Here is a 22,157-nt window from a genome sequence, read left to right as displayed (position 1 = left end):
GGTATATGGTGATGTATACATACTTTAATGATCAATTTATTTTAAACCTTTGAGAGTGACTATGTAATTGTGCTCCATCCACTGTTCTCTCTAAATTGAGCGGGTGCACGACCGCGCAGTAACTGAAATGATCCTGTACACACAGCCTTTGTTGTCGCGCAGTTGGAAATTTATTTAATATTATGTTAATATAATTTTGAAATCATGTAACTATAATTGTGAAATATGCTGTAATTAACTGTGTTAATGAATATAATCCATACATTTTCTAAATAATAAACATACCACAACCTTTACTTAGAGACATTTTAGAGCTTCAATGTATTTACATTGTCAGCGTTGCAACACTGTTACAAATTGTAATAACAAACACGTAACGCAAGTCATTGTTAATAAACTGCCGGCTGAATGCCAACATCATCTCAGCTTAAAAGTTTATGAAATGTGAAAGATTTTCTTTGTTGTACCGTATTTCATTATAGCTTTCAATTGATAAATAAAATTTACATTTTCAATTTATATTTGAATATTCATAGTATGCAGATTACATAAAACATTTAAAGTGCCATGCAGTTTTCAGGCCATGTAAAAATTCTCTGCTCAGAGAAATGGTTGGTTCATGCACCTGTATATTAGAGGGGAGATTGAGCCTCCATCTATTCAAAGTTCAAAGTAAAACTTATTATCATACAAGTCACCACATAGGACTCTAAGATTCTTTTTTTGTGGGCATACTTAGCAAATCTATAGAACAGTAACTGTAAACAGGATCAATGGAGAACACACTGTGCAAGTACAAATATAAATAAATAGCAATAGGTAACGAGCATGAGATAACAAGATAAAAGAGTCCTTAAATGAGTGTAGTTATCTCCTTTTGTTCAAGAGCCTGATGGTTGAGGGGTAGTAACTGTCTTTGAATCTGGTGGTAGTCCTGAGGCTCACACATGAAGTTCTGGAGGAACTCAACAAGTCAGGCAGCACCTTTGGAAATGAATAAACAGTCAACATTTCAGGCTGAGACCCTTCTTCAGGACTGTGATGGAAGTGGGGAGATGCCGGAATAAAAAGGTTGAAGGGTACATGGACAGAATATAATGTGTTACTCCACCCCCCTAACGAACAGTAAGGGTGATATAAACTCAAACAATGTGCATAAAAAGAGAAGCAATGATAGAAGGGAAGAAAGAGTAAAGATGAACAGAACGATAAAACATTGGGAAACTGGTTTATTGCTGTCACAAATACTGCGTTATATTGAAAAACTTACCTTGTCATTAATTACAACAGTGCATGAGGTAGGACAAGGGAAAACATAACAGAAAGCTGAACAACTCACACAGTATGCTGGAGGAAATCTGCATCTATGGAGAGGAATAAAAGGTTAATGTTTAGGGCAAGATCCTTCATCAGGACTGGGAAGGATGGGACGAATGGCCAGGAAAGGTGGTGGTGGGGAGGGGAAGGTGGACAAACTGGCAGGCGAGGGGGAAGATGCATGGGTTGAGGAGGGGGATGATGCAAGAAGCTGGGAAGGGAAAGGTGAAAAAGGTAAAGGGCTGCAGGAGAAGGAATCTGATAAGAGAAAGGGAATGTGAGAAAGGGAAGGAGGAGGGGCACCAGAGGGAAGTGATGGGCAGGTAAGGAGAAAAGAAGGGGCGAGAAGGGAACCAGAATAGGGAATGGAAAAAGAGGGAAGGGGAGGAGAAATCAATGTTCATGCTGTCATTGTTTGGGTTGCAATATGTGGTGCTACTCCTCCATTCTGGTGCAACCTCATTGTTGCAGCAGAGGAGGTCATTCCAGGAGTATCAACTGATTTGAATCCTGAATTTCTAACATGCAGGAAACCAGCTGAGCTGTTATTTTTCTCTTTCAAGGTTAGCAATGTTGTTTTGGCTAATCAATTATCACATCATTAGAAGGATGCTTATCTTTTAATTACCAGTCCTAGCTTTCTGCTGAGCACTTAATAGACAATTAACATGAGAATTCAATGAAATAAGGAACTGAAGTAAATCCATTGGCAAGTGCAGAGAATTTTTAACCAGAATCAGTTCATTATCACTGGCATATGTTATGAAATATGTTGTTTTGCAGCAGCAGACATTGGAATTTATATTTAAAATCTATAAATTACAATAAGAAATATCTATGTCTATATATATCTCTAGGAATGAACTGGAAGCTGCTGACATCAAGACCCGGAAACTACTAATACATGAAGGATTCCACCCAAAGGCCTGTGTTGAGTGACTGTACACGCTCCGGAATAGAGGAGAACGGGGATTTGGAATGTTAAGGCCACAGTCCTGGAAGAAATGCGAAACATCCATGAGTATGTCAGGAAGATGGCCCCTAAGGATGACCTGCTAGCTGATTACCTCAGACAGCAGGCAGGGCGTACGGAAGTGGAAGTGGGTGAAGCAGAGCCAGAGGACCAGAGGCCATGGCAGGACAAGCCTCTGCCCAGGATGTACCATCGGCCAGATATCAGAGGCGGCTGACATAAGGAAGTCCCACCAATGGCAGGGCTGAGGGATAGCACAGAGGTGCTGCTCAGGGCTGCATAAGAACAAGTGCTGAGCACAAGAACAAGGCAATCAAAGCAGGGGTCTACCACAATAGACAAGACCCAAGATGAATACTGTGCAAGGAATCCACTGAAACCATCCAGTACATAGAAACAGGGTGGCAACGTCTCAAAGTTAATAATTTGGGATACGTTAAAAGTTTATTTACATGGGCAGATTATTTCTTATTTAGCTAAATTGAAGAAACAGACAAAAATAGAACTAGATAAAATTGCTAAACAAATTAAAGAATTAGATAATCTCAACGCAATCTTTCCAAACGTTGAATTGTTTAAAAGAAGAGTGGAACTACAATCACAATATAATTTATTATTAACTTATCCTATTGAAGGATATTTGCTTAAATTAAAAAGTCAGTTTTATATTTTTGGGGATAAAAATAATAGGCTATTAGCTTCCCAATTAAGGGCTGCTAAGCTAAAAGACAAATTTTAAAGATTCTTAAAGATAATGGGGATATAGTAAATAATTATGACGATATTAATAATATCTTTCAGGATTTTTATTCGGATGTCTATAAATCTCAGTTTCCGGCAGATCCCTCTAAAATGGAAGCTATCTTATATAAGATTAAATTTCCTCAAATTACTGCTGAAGATCAACAGACCCTTGATGCTCCAATTGTTGAGCATGAAATTCAGAAAGCTATATGGTCAATGCAATCAGGTAAAGCTCCTGGACCCGATGGTTATTCAGTAGGATTTTACAAAAAATTTGAAAAATTACTTTCTCTATATCTTTTGGAAATATTTCATGAATCATTTGAGAAAGGCAATTTACCACCTTCTTTTTATGAAGCTTCTGTTTCTTTAATCCTTAAGAAAGATAAAGATCCTGCTGAATGCTCATCTTAAAGACCTATCTCGCTATTAAATGTGGATGCTAAAATTCTTTCCAAGATAATGGCTAACCGTTTGGAAAACGTTTTATCTAAAATTATCTCTATGGATCAAATAGGCTTCATTAGAGGCCATTACTCTTTTTCTAATGTTAGGAGACTGATGAATATTATATATTCACCATTATCCAAAGTACCTCAATATGTTATTTCTCTGGATGCAGAAAAGGCATTTGATAGAGTTGAATGGACTTATTTGTTTAATGTATTAGAGAGATTTGGCTTTGGTAATAATTTTAATAAATGGATTCAAATGATCTATAAGAACCCTATCACTACCGTCATTACTAATAATCTTAGGTCTCCCTTCTTTTTACTTTCACGAGGTACTCGACAAGGGTGTCCATTAAGTCCTTTATTATTTAATCTCGCATTGGAGCCTTTGGCTGTAACAATTCGTGAAGCTAAAAACATTCATGGTATTTCTATAAATGGGACCATACATAAGATTTCTCTTTATGCAGGTGACCTTTTGGTTTATATCGCGAATCCTGAAGAATCTATTTCTAATCTTTTGGAATTATTGAATGGTTTTGGAAAATTTTCAGGATATAAACTTAACTTAAATAAAAGTGAATTGTTCCCTTTAAATGTTCCTGTTTTTATATATAAGGATATTCCATTTAGAATTGTGAATTCTTTTAAATATTTGGGTATTATCATTACAAAAAACTATAAAGATCTTTATAAAGCTAATGTAGTTCCTTTAATGGACTCTATGAAACAATTATTTTCCAGATGGAATCCTCTTACACTTTGTTTAATAAGTCGTATTCATGCCGTGAAAATGATGATTTTACCTAGATTTTTATATATTTTTCAAAATATACCTATTTTTCTAAGCAAAAAAATTTTTGATCAAATTGATTCTGCTATTTTGTCCTTTATTTGGAATAATAAAAAAACAAGAGTTAATAAGTTTCATTTACAAAAATCTAAAAAGGAGGGTGGACTCGCACTACCTAATTTAAGATTGTATTTTAAAAACGCGAACAACAGGAATTCTGCAGATGCTGGAAATTCAAGCAACACACATCAAGTTGCTTAAGATTGTATTATTGGGCTGTTAATATTGGACAATTATGTTTTTGGTTATATTGGCTTGATAAGAACCAAAAAACAGCTTGGATTGATTTAGAATTTAAAGCTATTAATCAATTTTATTTAACTTAATTATTAGGAGCTCCATTACCTTCACAACTTGCTAAAATCTCTAACTTAAATTTCTACCCTGTTATTAAACAGTCCTTATGGATTTGGTTTCAGTTTTGCAACTTTTAAAATTTCAAACAATTTAAATTGTCTAGTCCTGTATTTCAATATTTGCTATTTAAACCTTCAATTACTGATCCCATTTTTCTTTTATAGAGAAATAAGGGGTTTTGTTCTTTTGCAGATTTACTTACTGATGGTCAATTGATGTCTTTTGAAGAGTTAATTAGTAAATACATTGACTGTTCTATTTGGAATAGTTCTGCATCATATTTAGGGTATTTCATTTTCAAACCAACATGTAATTGCATTCATCATATTGTTGGCAAGAAGAGTTATTTTATTGAAGTGGAAAGATACCTCTGCTCCTACACTAACTCAATGGTTTTCCCAAGTAATGTTATGTCTTAGTTTGGAAAAAATTAGAAGTAGAACTTTTGACCTCCAATTTGATTTTGAGAGAAGGTGGGGCTCTTTTGCTAAATATTATCATTTAATTTGAATCAATTTACATCGTTTCCTTTCAATTTTATATGATATAAATGTGATTTGGTGGTTGTTGTTTTCTTTTTCTTTTTTTATATATACATATAAATGATGGTAAGATGTATCACTCTGGGAGTTGGTTCCTAATGGTTTTTTTTTCTCTTTTTTTGTTTTATAGTTAGTGGATTATTTTTTTAGTTAGCTGGGGTTCTCTTTTTTCCTTCTTTTTCTTTTATAAAAAAATTTTTTCATTAGCACATATGTTTTTTTTCGGTTTTATTAATTATATATATACTAATTTGCTGAATTTCTGTATTTTATAGCTGTAGAAGATTATATTAATAAAAAGATTTAAAAATGAAATGAAACAGGGTGCAAGATGCAGGCAGGAACAGCATACACTGGATGACACAACCAAGTTGCAGGAACTGTGTACAGGAACACTTGTGCTGAGTATGGATTGGACACTATCAAGTCCAAATGGAAAGCACCCCAGAAGGTAGAGGAAAATGATAGAGCCAGTGGAACTTCCAAATACAGACTGATAACCAGGTACTGGTCAACCAACCAGACATAGTAATACTGGACAAGGAACAGAAGAAAGCCATAGTAATAGATGTGGCAATCCTGAATGACAGGAACATCAGGATGAAAGAATATGAGAAGCTGGAGAAATACCAGGGCTTGAAAGAGCAGATAGAGAGGATGTGGAAGGTTAAAGCCGGAGTAATCCCGGTGGTGATAGGAGAACTTGGAGCTGTGACACCTGGACTGGGAGAGTGGCTCCAATAAATCCCAGAAACAACATCTGAGATGTTGGCCCAGAAGAATACATTACTAGGAACAGCAAGTGCACTGCGCTGAGCTCTCACACTCCCAGGCCTCTGGTAGACGACCCGAGATTGAGGGAAAAATACACATACACACCACCCATAAGGAGTGAGAGAAAAAATATATCTACATATAATTAAATAAGTTGTGCAAGAAAAAAGCAAAAAATAAAACAAATAGTGAGCTATTGTTCATGGGTTCATTGTCAATTCAGAAATCTGATGGCAGAGAAGAAGCAGCTAATCCTGAACAGCTGAGTGTGTGTCTTCAGGCTCTTGTACTTCATCCTTGAGGGTAGCAATGAGTAGAGGGCTTGTCCTGGGTGATGGGTGTCCTTAGTGATGGATGCTGCCTTTCTGAGGCATCACCTTTATTTATTTATTAAGATACAGCATGGAATAGATCCTTCAGCCATGCCACCCAGTAATCCCCAATTCAATCCTAGCCTTATCATGGGACTACTCCCAATGACCAATTAACCTATCAATCAGCATGTCTTTGCACCGTGGGAGGAAGCCAGAGCACCCGGAGAAAACCCACGTAATCACGGGGAGAACGTATAAACTCCTTACAGACAGCGGTGGCAATTGAACCTGGGTCGCTGGTACTAAAGCATCGTGCTAACCACTACGCTACCATGCCGCCCCACTTTGAAGATGTCCTCAATGCTGGAAAGGCTAGTGCCCATGATGGAGGTGGCTGAGTCTGTGCTGATGCAGAGTACATGGGTTCATTTTCCATTCAGAGATCTGACAGAAGCTTTTTCTGAAACGCACTAAAACTTGCTGGACAACCTGTCCAATGGCAATGGTGGGCATAATTAGCACCATATTTACTTTCTACAAGGTCATATTAGGCACTATTTTGTCCTGGCTTTGGATGGAGTGCCTGAGTGACTTGGAATTCAACATGGGCTGGGCTGTATTGAATTATTGCTGAGGAACGTGTTGTAACATTAATTTATTTAGCAAATCTTTTCTGTGTTACAATTCCATAGTGCATTAAAATGAAGTTCCTTGCATAAGTATTTATATAGCTCTCATAAATGACAATAAAACAGTTACAGATATTTTTTAAATGCAGCCATTCCTACAGTTTATACTCAATCCCTGCTGATTAATAACTTCATATCCTATTTCAGCCAGAACTTTTCATTTCACACTTTGTTCACTGAAATTCTCATTAACAAATTTTCCACTGATGCTGTTCAGCTTTCTGCCATGGATACAGGATGTAAGATTATTATTCAAAACTCAGATTTATAGATTTTTAAACACTACATATACTTTTGGAATTATATTTTATGTACTTATTTATGATAATATTTTGTTTTATGTGCTGTGTGTGAGATATGTATTGCGGGTGCACTGTGGTCCTGAGTAACATTGTTTCATTTGGTTGTATACATGTACAACCAGATGCCAATAAACTTGAATTTACATGGATTTATTACCCTGTAGTCTCTGGTCAGTCTTGGTCAGTACTCAGGGAATATTTTTAATCAAAATAAACTTTATCCATAGTAAAAAAAATTACAAGAATAAGCCATGATTTTTCATTCTTACATTCATAGTCAATGTGTTAAGTCGTGTTCCTTTACATTCTGTAAAACCAGTAGCTGTTGCCACTCATCTAGTCTCCAGGGTTGTGCACTACGACAATAGAAACGTAGAAAATAGGTGCAGGAGTAGGCCATTCGGCCCTTCGAGCCTGCACCACCATTCACTATGATCATGGCTGATCATCCAACTCAGAACCCTGTACCTGCCTTCTCTCCATACCCCCTGATCCCTTTAGCCACAAGGACCACATCTAACTCCCTCTTAAATATGGCCAATGAACTGGCCTCAACTGTCTCCTGTGGCAGAAAATTCCACAGATTCACCACTTTGTGTGAAGAAGTTTTTCCTCATCTCGGTCCTGAAAGGCTTCCCCTTTATCCTTAAACTGTGACCCCTCGTTCTGGACTTCCCCAACATTGGGAACAATTTTCCTGCATCTAGCCTGTCCAATCCCTTTAGAATTTTATACATTTCAATAAGATCCCCCCTCAATCTCCTAAATTCCAGCGAGTATAAGCCTTGTTGATTCAGTCTTTCATCATATGAAAATCCTACCATCCCAGGAATCAATCTGGTGAACCTTCTTTGTACTCCCCCTATGGCAAGAATGTCTTTCCTCAGATTAGGGGACCAAAACTGTACACAATACTCCAGGTGTGGTCTCACCAAGGCCTTGTACAACTGCAGTAGAACCTCCCTACTCCTGTACTCGAATCCTCTAGCTATGAATGCCAGTTGAGTGTGAGTGTGAATAATTGTGGGGCTTCCTCATCCAACCCAGCCCCTCTCTCTCCCCAGTAGTGGAAAAATCCTATAATGTGGCCTGTCTCCATACAGCCCTTGTAATGGCTCCATTGAGCTTCAGTGCTCCCCTCAGCATGTATTCTTGCAGCCTGGGAACGCCAGTCAGCAGCATTCCTCTGCAGACATACTCCACTCCCGGAGTGATGTCCTTTGAGATAAGCTTGAGGAATTTCAGGAGGAAATTGAGATGGGTCATCTGCCAGGCACTTCTGGCCATACGTGATTATGAATGCTTCAGCAGTTAGCATCAGAATCAGGTTTATTATTCAAGGTCACGATTGATGAATGGAATTTCCAGCACATAAATGTAAAGGAGAACAATAATTACTCTGGATCCAGTAAAGCACAAAAAAAAGATAAAGAACACAATAATAATAAAAGAAAGACAATATATATATAAATATGTATGATAATAAATATATATACATATAGAATGATTGAATGTAGTTCTTACCCCTCCTTTGGAGAAGACATACTTCCACTCCATCATCCCCATAATTTTGCATCCTTCTGTCAAATCTCACCTCATTCTTCTACACGCCACAAAATAAAGTGGATCCTAGACTTCCTGACTGGGAGACCTCAGTCAGTCCGGATTGGAAGCAGCATCTCCAACACCATCACACTGAGCACGGGGGCCCCCCCAGGGCTGTCTGCTCAGTCCACTGCTGTTCACTCTGCTGACTCACGACTGTGCTGCAACACACAGCTCGAACCACATCATCAAGTTCGCCATGACACGACTGTGGTGGGTCTCATCAGTAAGAACGATGAGTCAGCATACAGAGAGGAGGTGCAGCGGCTAACGGACTGGTGCAGAGCCAACAACTTGTCTCTGAATGTGAACAAAACAAAAGAGATGTTTGTTGACTTCAGGAGGACACAGAACGACCACTCTCCGCTGAATATCGCCTCCTCTGTAGAGATCGTTAAAAGCACCAAATTTCTTGGTGTTCACCTGGTGGAGAATCTCACCCGGTCCCTCAACACCAGCTCCATAGCAAAGAAAACCCAGCAACGTCTCTACTTTCTGCGAAGGTTGAGAAAAGTCCATCTCCCACCCCACATCCTCACCACATTCTACAGAGGTTGTATTGAGAGCATCCTGAGCAGCTGCATCACTGCCTGGTTCGGAAATTGCACCATCTCGGATCGCAAGACCCTGCAGCGGATAGTGAGGTCAGCTGAGAAGATCACTGGGCTCTCTCCTCCCACCATTACAGACATTTACATCACACGTTGCATCCATAAAGCAAACAGCATTATGAAGGACCCCACGCACCCCTCTTACCAACTCTTCTCCCTCCTGCCGTCTGGCAAAAGGCACTGAAGCGTTTGGGCTCTCACGATCAGACTATAACAGTTTCTTCCCCCAAGTCATCAGACTCCTCAATACCCAGAGCCTGGACTGACACCAACCTACTGCCCTCTACTGTGCATATTGTCTTGTTTATTATTTATTGTAATGCCTGCACTGTTTTGTGCACTTTATGCAGTCCTGGATAGGTCTGTAGTCTAGTGTAGTTTTGTGTTGTTTTACGTAGTTCAGTGTAGTTTTTGTATTGTTTCATGTAGCACCATGGTTCTGAAAAACCTTGTCTTGTTTTTACTGTGTACTGTACCAGCAGTTATGGTCGAAATGACAATAAAAAGTGACTTGACTTGACTTGAAGTGCAAACCTATTCAACCTATAATTCAGGTCCTCAAGTCCTGTCAACATCTGTAAATTTTCTCTGCACTTTTCAATCTTATTGACATCTGTTCAGACATAGAAAATGTTCTATGTTCTAAATTTCTGAGAAAATAAACCCAAGTACAAACATCAGAATCACTCTACATTTCACAAGTTGTTCCCTCTTCCTGGTAACTGTTAACATTTATTCCTGTAAAGTGAGCTGACAGTTTACTGATTGAGCAGCACTTACAGTTTAACTCTTGCAGATCCCAGTCAATTTGGATTAGCAAAAATATCTCCTCCACAATATCCATCAGCACAGAAGCACTGCAGGGATGTGTACTTACCCCCCTGCTCTACTCACTTTACACCTATGACTGTGTGGCTCAGAACAGCTCCAACACCATTTACAAGTTTGCTGATGACACCATTGTTGTGGGCTGTATCAAAGGTGGTGATGAATCAGCACATAGGAGGGAGATTGAAAACTTGTCTGAGTGGTGTAACAACAATAGCCTCTCACTTAATGTCAATAAGACCAAGGAACTGATTGTAGACTTCAGGAGAGGAAAACCAGAGGTCCGTGAGTTAGCAATCATCAGAGGATCAGAGGTGGCGAGAGTCAGTAACTTTAAATTCCTGGGTGTCCTTTCTCAGAGGACCTGTCCTGGACCAATCATTACTGTGAAGAAAGCACGACAGCACCTCCACTACCTCAGGAGTCTGCTGAGGTTCAGCATGTCCATAAGAGCATAAGATATAGGAGCAGAATGCAGCCATTTGGCCCATCGAGTCTGCTCCGCCATTTCATCATGGTTGATCCAATTTTCCTCTCAGCCCCAGTCTCCTGCCTTCTCTCCATATCCCTTCACACCCTGACCAATCAAGAATCTATTAACATCTGCTTTAAATATACATTAAGCCTTGGCCTCCACAGCTACATGTGGCAAAGAATTCCACAGATTCACCAGTCTCTGGCTCTCTGTTCTAAAAGGATCCTCCTCTATTCTGAGGTTGTGTCCGCTGTGATTTCCCAGCATAAGATACATGCCTTCCACATCCACTCTCTCGAGGCCTTTCACCTTTCGATAGATTTCAATGAGATCACCCCTCATTCTTCTGAATTCTAGAGAATACAGACCCAGAACCATCAAACACTCTTCTTATGACAAGCCATTCAATCTTGGAATCATTTTTGTGAACCTCCTTTGAACCCTCTCCGGTTTTAGCACATCCTTTCTAAGATAAGGGGCTCAAACATGCTCACAACACTCCAAGTGAAGCCTCACCAGTGCCTTATAAAGTCTCAACATTACATCCCTGCTTTTATATTCGAGTCCTCTTGAAATGAATGCTAACATTGCATTTGCCTTCCTCGCCACAGACTCAACCTGCAAATTAATCTTTAGGGAATCTTGCACAAGGACTCACTAGTCCCTTTGCAATTCAGTTATTGTATTTTCTCTCCATTCAGAAAATAGTCAACCCTTTCATTTCTTTTACCAAAGTGCATGACCATACATTTCCCAACATTGTACCCCATCTGCCATTTCTTTGCCCATTCTCCAAATCTGTCAAAGTCCTTCTGTAGTCTTTCTACTTCCTCAAAGCTGCCTGCCCCTTCACCTATCTTCATATTGGTTTGCAAACTGCAACAAATCCATCATGCAAATAATTGACATATAACGTAAAAAGATCCCAACGCAGACCCCTGTGGAACACCACTAGGCACTGTCAGCCAACCAGAAAAGGCTCCCTTCATTCCCACTCTTTGCCTCCTGCCAATCAGCCACTGCTTTATCCATGCTGGAATCTTTCCTGTAATACCATGGGCTTGTAGGTTAAGCAGCCTCATATGTGGCACCTTGTCAAAGGCCTTCTGAAAATCCAGGTTCACAACATCAACCAATTCTCCTTCGTTATTTCTTCAAAGAATTCCAACAGATTTGTCAGGCAAGATTTTCCCTTGAGGAAACCATGCTGACTATGGCCTATTTTATCATGTGCCTCCAAGTATCCTGAGCCTTTATCCTTAATAATTGACTGCAACATCTTCCCAACCATTGAGGTCAGACTAACTGGCCAATATGTTTCTTTCTTCTGCCTCTCTCCCTTCTTAAAGAGTGGAGTGACATTTACAATTTTCCAGTCTTCTGGAACCATTCCAGAATCTCGTGATTCATTACTAATGCCTCCGTGATCTATTCAGTCATCTCTTTCAAAACTCTGGAGGGTACACACCACCTGGTCCAAGTGACTTATCTCCCTTCAGACCTTCAGAACCCTCTGTCTAGTTATGGTAACTTCACACACTTCATGCCCCCTGACAATTGGGACCTGCGCCATACTGCTAGTGTCTTCCACAGTGAAGACTGATGCAAAAGACTGATATCTTTGAAGACCTTGGTAAACTTCCATGGGTGTGAGGTGGAAAGTGTACTGACTGGCTGCATTACAGTCTGCTAAGGAAACACTAATGCCTTTGTGCAGAAAACCTTACAAAAGGTAGTGGACTTGGCCCAGTACATCACGGGTAAAACCCTCCCAACCATTGAGTACATCTACGTGAAATACTGTCGTATAAAAGCAGTAACAATTATCAAAGATCCTCACCGTCCAGGCTATGCCCTTTTCTCGTTGCTGCCATCAGGAAGGTGGTACAGGTGCCTCAGGACTCACACCACCAGATTCAAGAACAGTTACTACCCCTCAACCATCATGCTCTTGAATAAATGGGATAGCTACACTCATTTAAGGACTCCGTTATATTGTAACTTCATGCTCATTATTTATTGCTATTTATTTATACCTGCATTTGCACAATTTGTTTACAGTTAGCAGTTCCTGATGACTACAGTTTACAGTTACTGTTTTACAGATTTGCTAAGTATGCCCACAGAAAAAGAATCTCTGGGTTGTATGTGATGACAGGTATGTACTCTGATAATATATTTTACTTTGAACTTTGTTGCACAGGGGTTAGCTCAATGCTTTCTGGTGTCAGTGATCACCAATCAGGGTTCAATTCCTGCCACTATCTCTAAGGAATTTATTTGTTCTGTGCGGGTTTCCTCTGGGTGCTCCAGTTTCCTCCCATAGTCCAAAGACCTGTTGCTTGCTCCTTTGGTTTACATGATCTGTGTGTTTTCCCCCCCTCCCTCTCAGCGCAATGCTTATGGTCTTTCTTTTTTTTTTAAATTGGGTTCTTTGGGCTTCTTGCTTTGTGGCTGCCTGTAAGTAAACAAATCTCAAGTTGTATAATTTATACATTCTTTGATAATAAGTGTACTTTGAATCTTTATAGTCAGGGCTGGTAAATTGTGTGTTGTGTATTTAATATTTCAATAGTATTTGAGTAATCTTGAATATATATAAAACATGTTATATGTATAAATACATTAATTGCATACATCATTACACTACCACGTGACCCATGCGTGCCTTGAATTAAAGTAAAGACGGAGGTTATGCCTGTATTTTTGAAATCCCACATCATCTTATGAATTAGTCTAATGTTTTGAAGTTACAATACATAACATTGTAGACATGCTATGCTCCCCCCTGCTCAATCCTTGGACTGTATTGGTTGTTAGTACAAATGGTACATCTCACTACATGTTTTGATATACATGCGACAAATAAAGCTAATCTTTAATCTCTCTTTAAAGGTTTACAGACTAGCTTACCCATAATTGTAGTGCGTAGTATGTACAACATGGCAAATATGTTTTGGCTGACAATCAGTCATTGAGGGAAGTCCCTTAATTGGTATGTAATTAATTTACTGGATGTGATGATCTGCTTTTCACTGTTCAGACAGTTGTGTTTGTGTCTGACTGGGGAAATAAAATAAACACCATTAATGCACTCCAAGGACACCCAGTTTCTGATGACCAGAATCATACTATATTACAACCAGAACATCACAGTAATTTGCAGCAGCTAAGCTATAATCTGTGTCTGAGATGTACATTTGTAATGTTCTTGAAATAGTAAGACAAACTGATCTGTCTGAGAATTGGAAGAACGGTGTGGAATCTGGTCAGCGTTTGCAAATTTTACTTTAAAAGGAGCTGTATATATTCACACTGAGCATCCAGATCTTGGGGTTGCAGGTGGTTGATGTTGACCAGAAGATTGGTGAGAACCCCTCCAGTTCCTAGCGCTTCATCAATAGACTCATCACAGGCTGGGCTGCAGAGCTCACCCCCCACCCCAACAATCAGCCCAGGAGCATGTGGGATCTCTGGACTGCAGAAAGGTAGGATTGATTACTGAAGTTTTCAGGACATGATGGGAAATTCCTACAGTAGCTACTTCATTCAGATGTGGAGACACAAGAGACTGCAGATACTGGAAATCTGGAGCAACACACAAAAAGCTAGAGGAACTCGGCACATCACGGAGCATCTTTCCCCAAGGCTGAGCAATACCTCCATCCACAAACCTCTGATGCCGCACGAAAAACACAACAAAGAATACAATAATAATAATAAAAGAAACGCAATAAATATATATGATAACTTATATACATAGATTGATTGCATTCCTTACACCTCCTTTGGAGATTTCGCATCTCCTTCCCAGCACCCCCATAATTTTGTATATCAAATCTCACCTCATTCTCTTCTTTTCAGAATTAGGTTTATAAACCAGTATATGCTGTGAAATTTGTTAACTTAGCAGCAGTAGTTCAATGTAATACATAATATAGAAGAGGAAAAAAATAATAATAGTAATAATAATAAGTAAATTAATTACAGTATACAGATATTGAATAGATTAAAAATCATGCAAAAACAGAAATAGTATATATTTAAAAAATTGAGGTAGTGTTCATGGGTTCAAAGGTTGCTCAACAGTGGCTATATTTCATCACCAGTTTGAGGAGACTTGGTTTGCACCAAAGACTCTGGCCAGTTTCTAAAGGTGGACCGCGCAGAGCATTCAAACTGATCGCATCAGAACCTGATATGGAAGGGCTGCTCCACAGGATCAGAAAAAGCTGCAGAAAGTAGTAAGCTCGTCTAGCTCCATCTTGGGTACCAGTCTACCCAGCATCCAGAACACCTTCAAAAGGCAATGCCTTAAAAAGGCAGAATTCATCATTAAGAAGCTTCTTCCCTTCCACCATCAGATTTCTGAATGGACGATAAACCCATGTACACTCCGTTTCTCCCTGGGCCTCCTGTCCCATGATCCTCTCATATCCCTTTTGCCAATCACCTGTCCAGCTCTTGGCTCCATCCCTCCCCCTCCTGTCTTCTCCTATCATTTTGGATCTCCCACTCCCCCTCCCACTTCCTAATCTCTTACTAACTCTTCCTTCAGTTAGTCCTGACGAAGGGTCTCGGCCTGAAACGTCGACTGCACCTCTTCCTAGAGATGCTGCCTGGCCTGCTGAGTTCACCAGCAACTTTGATGTGTGTTACACTATCTTAATATATTTTGCTCTACTTTTGCACTACTTAATCTATTTAATTTTTTAAACGTCAAATTCATATTGTATTTTATATTATTATGTGTTGCAATGTACTGGGCCACAAAACAACAAATTTCACAGTATATGCCAGTGATATTAAACCTGATTTGGATTGTGATCTGTCTCACCTAAATTTCCTACACTAAGAAGGTCCCAATTTATAGGGAGGTTGAAGTCCCCAATGACAATGACCCCATTGTTTTTAAACCTTTCCTTAATCTGCTTGCATATCTGTTCCTCAATGTCCCGGCGGCTATTAGGCAGACATCCCATCAGTGACAGCATCCTTCCTATTTTTGAATTCTACCCATATCGACTCAGTGGATGAGCCTCCATTATGTCCTCCCTAAGTGCAGCTGTCTCCGATTAGTAGTGTAACTCCTCCTCCTCTCTATCTTTACTAAAACATCAGATCCCTCTCTCAACCAAGTCTCTATCATGGCCACAACATCATAGTTTCACGGACTGACCCATTCTCTGAGTTCAACGACAGTTGCCTAGGGCTTGAATACTATTACATCTTTTAACGTTAAATCAAGTCTCATGGGAGGCAGCAGGGCTTTACTTTCAGATCAACTCAATGCCTTCTCTGCTCACTTTGACCACCAAAGCATGGAGGAACCATCATGGCCTCTCACATCCCCCAATGATCCTATGGTTTCAGTCTCTGAGGCCAACATGCGAGCTGCCTTCAGGAGGGTGAACCCACGAAAACATCTGGCCCAAAAGGAGCACCTGGCCACGCACTAAAGACCTGCGTGGATCAACTGGCTGGTGTGTTCACTGAGATCTTTAACCTCTCACTTCAGCAGTGTGAGGTATCCACCTGCTTCAAGCAGGCTTCAGTTAAACCAGTGCCTGAGAAGAGTGTGGTGACCTGTCTCAACGATTATCACCCAGTAGCACTTACATTCAGAGATTTAGTGTTTTGAGAGGTTGGTGATGAAACATATCAATTCCTACTGGAGCAACAGGTCACAATGGCTCTTTACTCAATCCTGCAACATCTGGACAGCAAAACTGCATACATCAAGATGCTCTTTATTGACTACAGCTTGGCATTCAATACCATCACCCTTTTAAAACTAATCAATAAGTTTCACAAACGTGGCCCCAATACCTCCTTGGATCCTGGATTTCCTCACCTACAGACCACAGTCAGTTTGGATTGGCAACAACATCTCCTCCGCAATCTCCTTCAGCACAGGTATACCACAAGGCTGTGTGCTTAGTCCCCTGCTTTATTTGCTTTACACATATGACTGTGAGGCTAAGCACAGCTCCAATACTATATTCGAGTTTGCTGATGACACCACTGTTGTGGGCCACATCAAAGGTGGCGATGAATCAGCATACAGTAGGGAGATTGAAAATCTGGCTGAGTGATGCCATAACAACAACTTCTCACTCATTGTCAGCAAGACCAAGGAGATGATTATAGACTTTGGGAGAAGGAAACCAAAGGTCCATGAGCCAATCCTCATTGGGGGATCAGAGTGGAGAGGATCAGCAACTTTAAATTCTTTGGTGTTATTTTGGAGGACCTGTCCTGATCCCAGAACATAAGCACAATTACAAAGAAAGCACGGCACTGCCTCTACTTCCTCAGCAGTTTGCAGAGACTCAGCATGACATCTAAAGCTCTGACAAACTTCTTGTAGCTGTGTAGTAGAGTGTATTGACTGGCTGCATCACAGCTTGATATGGAAACACCAGCATCCCTGAATGGAAGATCCTATAAAAAGTAGCGGATACAGCCAAATTAATTCTGGTAAAGCCCTCTCTGCCATTGAGCACATCTACATGAAACGCTGTTTCAGGAAGGCAGCATCCCTCATCAGGGATCCCAACCACCCAGGACACGCTCTCTTCTCACTGCTGCCATCAGGAAGGTGGTACAGGAGCCTCAGGACCCACAACACCAGGTTCAGGAACAGTTATTACCCCTCAACCATCAGACTCTTGAACAAAAGGGGATAACTTCACTTGCTCTATGATTGAAATATTACCACAACCAATCGACTTACTTTCAGGGACTCTTCATCTCATGTTCTTGTTATTTATTCCTTATTTGTTTATATTGTTGTTTCTTCTTTTTGTGTTTGCAGAGTTTGTCGTCTTCTGCATTCTGGTTTAATACCCTAGTTGGGTGGCTTTTCATTGATTCTGTTGTAGTTATTATTTTACAGATATACCAATTATGCCCACAAGAAAATTAATCTCAGGGTTGTATGTGGTGACATATATGTACTTTGATAATAAATTTACTTTGAAGTTTGAACTTTAATACCTGCAGCATTAAAATACACACACTTTAATCTATCCTCTCCATCGTATCTATCACTTTGCTCCTGCCTGTTTTTACTCACTCTGATATTTATCTTCCTCTCCATCACTCCACTTTCCTACTTGATGCTCTGGTTCCCAACCCCTTGCCAAATTAGTTTAAACACTCCCGAGTAGCACTGGTGAACCTTCCCTTCCAGTTCTGTGCAACTCATCCCTCTTGAACAGGTCACCTGAGCCACAGAAAAGGTCCCAGTGATCTACAAATATGAAACTCTGCACCATTTTCTCAACCGCTCTTTCATCAGTACTGTTATCCAGTTCATGCTCTGACTAATTCATCTAATTCCCTGGGCTCTCAGTTTTCTGTTGGCCTTAGTCAGAACACTTCTTCGATCTTCCCCAACTTGTAAGTCTTCCAATCTTTTCTGAATCGACATCTTGAGTTTCTGCTGATCCCTTCGAAGGTGGGTCATTGTCTCTTCTCGCTGGATTAATTCATCAGTACATGACCACAGTGTCGGTTCGGAATTCCGTTGCTCCTTCTACACATTGACGAGCGTGAATTCCAAGTCTGCAATCGTCATCCCACAAGCGCGGTACTCAGTCTCCGGCCGGCATTTCTGAGCACTCAGTTCAGTGGTGCAAATCCCCTCTCTCCCCTGTGTCTCATTCAGATTGACGACCTGGGTTTCCATCCCCGGGTCCCCCACCATCTGTTCCAACACCAGTCAGAGGACTGTCTACACAGTGATACCACTCGTTCAATGATTTTAAATGATACACTTTGAAATTTCACCGCTAACCAATGTGGTTACTTGATGAAGTCAAGGAATTATTTCTGAAAATGATCAGTTTCTACCTGTGTGATAGTTTGTGCACATTCTCAGCTTACCCGAGGCCTTCCACTTGTTGGGGTCAACCACGGACGTTGTGTCCTAGCTGCCTTTGCAAATCAGGGCAGTACAATATGGAGAGCAGGCTGCTGCCCAGGAAGCAGGCTCCCCCCTCCATGAAGCTGATAAATCCAAAGGAATGGCAGAGGCTGACACAGTTTGGCATCAGCGGTGTTGCTGCAGTTGCCAGTCAGCATTGAACTCAATGTAGGACTGACTTAGGGACTCCAGCTCCAGATTTTTCCTTGGTATTTACTCCTGAATCCTTCCCCATGAGTGGGTTGAGCCACAAGGCAGTGGAGGTTTGAGTTCCACTCCGGGAGTCTTGCATGAGGACTCTGAAGTCCTTCTGCACCTCTGATGTTTGAACCTTCTCTCCATTTAGATTATAGTCTGCACTATTGCTCCTTTTACTAAAATGCATTATCATACATTTCCCAACCCTGCCACTTTTCAGCCCATTCTTCCAATTTGTCTAAGTCCTGCTGCAAATGCATTGCTTCTTGAGCATGACCTACCCCTCCAACAATCTTTGCTTCATCTGCTAACTTTGCCACAAAGCCATCAATTCCATTGTCTAAATCATTGATGAACAATGTGAAAAGTAACGGTCCCGATACTCACCCCTGAGGAACACCACTCGTCACTGGCAGCTAACCAGAAAAGGTGCCTTTTATTCCCATTCGCTGCCTCCTGCTTGTCAGCCCTTCCTCTAACCATACCAATATCTTTTCTGTAATGCTATAGGATTTTATCTTGTTAAACAGCCTCATATATAGTACCTTATCAAATGCCTTCTGAAAATACAAGTAAATAGTATCCACTGCCTCTCCTTTGTCCACCCTGCTTGTTCCTTCTTTGAAGAACTCCACCAGATTTGTCAGGTAAGATTTCCCCTTCAAGAAACCTTGCTGACTTTGACTTATTTTATCATTAGTCTCCAAGAAACTCAAAACCTCATCCTTGATAATAGACTCCAGCTCTTTCCCAACCACTGAGGTTAAGCTAACTAGCCAGTAATTTCCTTTCTTTTGCATTCCTCCCTTCTTAAAGAGTGGAGTGACATTTGCAATCTTCCAGTACTCCTGGACCATGCCAGAATCATGTGATTTTTTAAAGAGCATGACCAATACATCTGTTATCTCTTCAGCAACCTCTTCCAGGACTTGGGATGTAATTCATCTGGTCCAGGTGACTTATCCACCATAAGACCTTTAAGTTTGCCTAGCACTTTTTCCTTTGTAATAACAATGATGCTCACTCCTGCTCCCTGATACTCACGGACCTCTGGCATACTGCTAGTGTCCATCACACTTTTCCCTTCTTATACCTTTTTTAGATGCTTTTTGTTGGATTTTAAAAGCTTCCTAATCATTCAATTTCTCACTTACTTTTGTTACCTTATATGCTCTTGCTTTGGCTTTTATGCAGTCCTTAACTTCCTTTGTCAGCCATGGTTGCCTGCCCCTGTCATTTGAGAACAACTTCTTCTATGGGACATATCTTGTGAACTATTCCCTGAAACAACAGCCATCTCTGTTCTGCAGAAAAAGCCTGCTTGCCCTCATAATTTTGTATACCTCTATCATTCCCTGCTAGCAACCAAAATGCTACACCTGCCCAGTTACCTCTTCCCTTATCTCCATTCAGGGCCCCAAACAGTCCTTCCAGGTGAGGCAACAAATCTTTCGGGATCATCAACTGTATCTGGTGCTCCCAATGTGGTTTCGTCAAGATAGCTGAAAGCGACATAAATTGTGGGACTGCTTTGTCCAGAGCAGAATTTCCTGGTGGGCAAACATTTTAATTCCCATTCCCATTATGACAGGTTGGTCCATGGCTTTCTCTTTTGCCATGAAGAGGCCACTCTCAGAGTGGAGGAGCAACACCTCATATTTCATCGAGGTTGCCTCCAGCCTGATGACATGAATATCAATTTTCCCAAAAATTCCTCCCCCCCTCCACTTCTCTCTTCTTCTGTTCCCCATTCTGGCCTCTTCTCATTACCTACCTATCACCTCCACCTGGTGCTCTTCCTTCTTACCTTTCTCCCATGGTCCACTCTCTTCTCCTACAGATTCCTTCTTCTCCATCCCTTTGCCTCTCCCACCCACCTGGCTTCACCTATCACCTTCTAGCAAGTCTTCCTTCCCCTCCTCCCATCTTTGCATTCTGGTGTCTGTCCCTTTACTTTCCAGTCCTGAAGACAGGTCTCAGCCCAAAATATCAACTCTTTTCCATAGATTCTGCTTGACTGGTAGGTCAAATATGATGGCAGAATATAGTATTAATGGTAAGACTCTTGGCAGTGTGGAGGATCAGAGGGATCTTGGGGTCCGAGTCCATAGGACGCTCAAAGCAGCTGCGCAGGTTGACTCTGTGGTTAAGAAGGCATACGGTGCTTTGGTCTCCATCAATCGTAGAATTGACTTTAAGAGCCGAGAGGTAATGTTGCAGCTATATAGGACCCTGGTCAGACCCCACTTGGAGCACTGTGCTCAATTCTGATTGCCTCACTATAGGAAAGGACATGGAAACCATAGAAAGGGTGCAGAGGAGGTTTACAAGGATGATGCCTGGATTGGGGAGCATGTCTTATGAGAATAGGTTGAGTGAACTCGGCCTTTTCTCCTTGAAGTGACAGAGGATAAGGAGTGACTTGATAGAGGTTTACAAGATAATGAGGGGTATTGATCGTGTGGATAGTCAGAGGCTTTTCCCCAGGGCTGAAATGGCTAGCACGAGAGGGCATAGTTTTAAGGTGCTTGGAAGTAGGTACAGAGGAGATGTCAGGGGTAAGTTTTTTTTTAAAAACGCAGAGAGTGGTGAGTGTGTGGAATGGGCTGCCAGTGGCAGTGATGGAGGCAGAAACAATAGGGTCTTTTAAGAGACTCCTCGGTGGGTAAATGGAGCTTAGAAAAATAGAGGGTTATGGATAAAGCCTAGGTAGTTCTAAGGTAGGGACATGTTTGGCACAGCTTTGTGGGCTGAGGGGCCTGTGTTGTGCTGTATACTTTCTATGTTCTATGATTCTATCATGTGTGAGCTGTTTATTCTCCTATGCTCCAGGGAATAAAGTCCTAACTATTCAACCTTTTCCTGCATCCCAGGTCCTGAAGTCCTTGCAAAATTTCTCTGCACTCTTTCAATCTTATTGACATCTTTCCTGTCAGCAGGTGACCAGAAATGTACACAATACTCCAAATTAGGCCTCATCAAAGTCTTATACAACTTCAGCATAACCTAACTCCTGTACTCAATACTTTGATTTATGAAGACTAATGTGCCAAACGGTCTCTTGATGAGTGTATTTAACAGCGATGCCACTTTCAAGGAGTTATGGATCTGTCTGAATCCAACAAATTCATATGATATCAATCCCTGCCATTTCTTAAATTCTGAAATAATAAAACATGTTCCATTCAACACA

This window comes from Mobula birostris, chromosome 26 (assembly GCF_030028105.1).
Source record: "Mobula birostris isolate sMobBir1 chromosome 26, sMobBir1.hap1, whole genome shotgun sequence".
NCBI lineage: Eukaryota > Metazoa > Chordata > Chondrichthyes > Myliobatiformes > Myliobatidae > Mobula > Mobula birostris.
The sequence above is the reverse complement of the archived record's forward strand: the minus strand, read 5'-3'. Positions refer to the sequence as shown.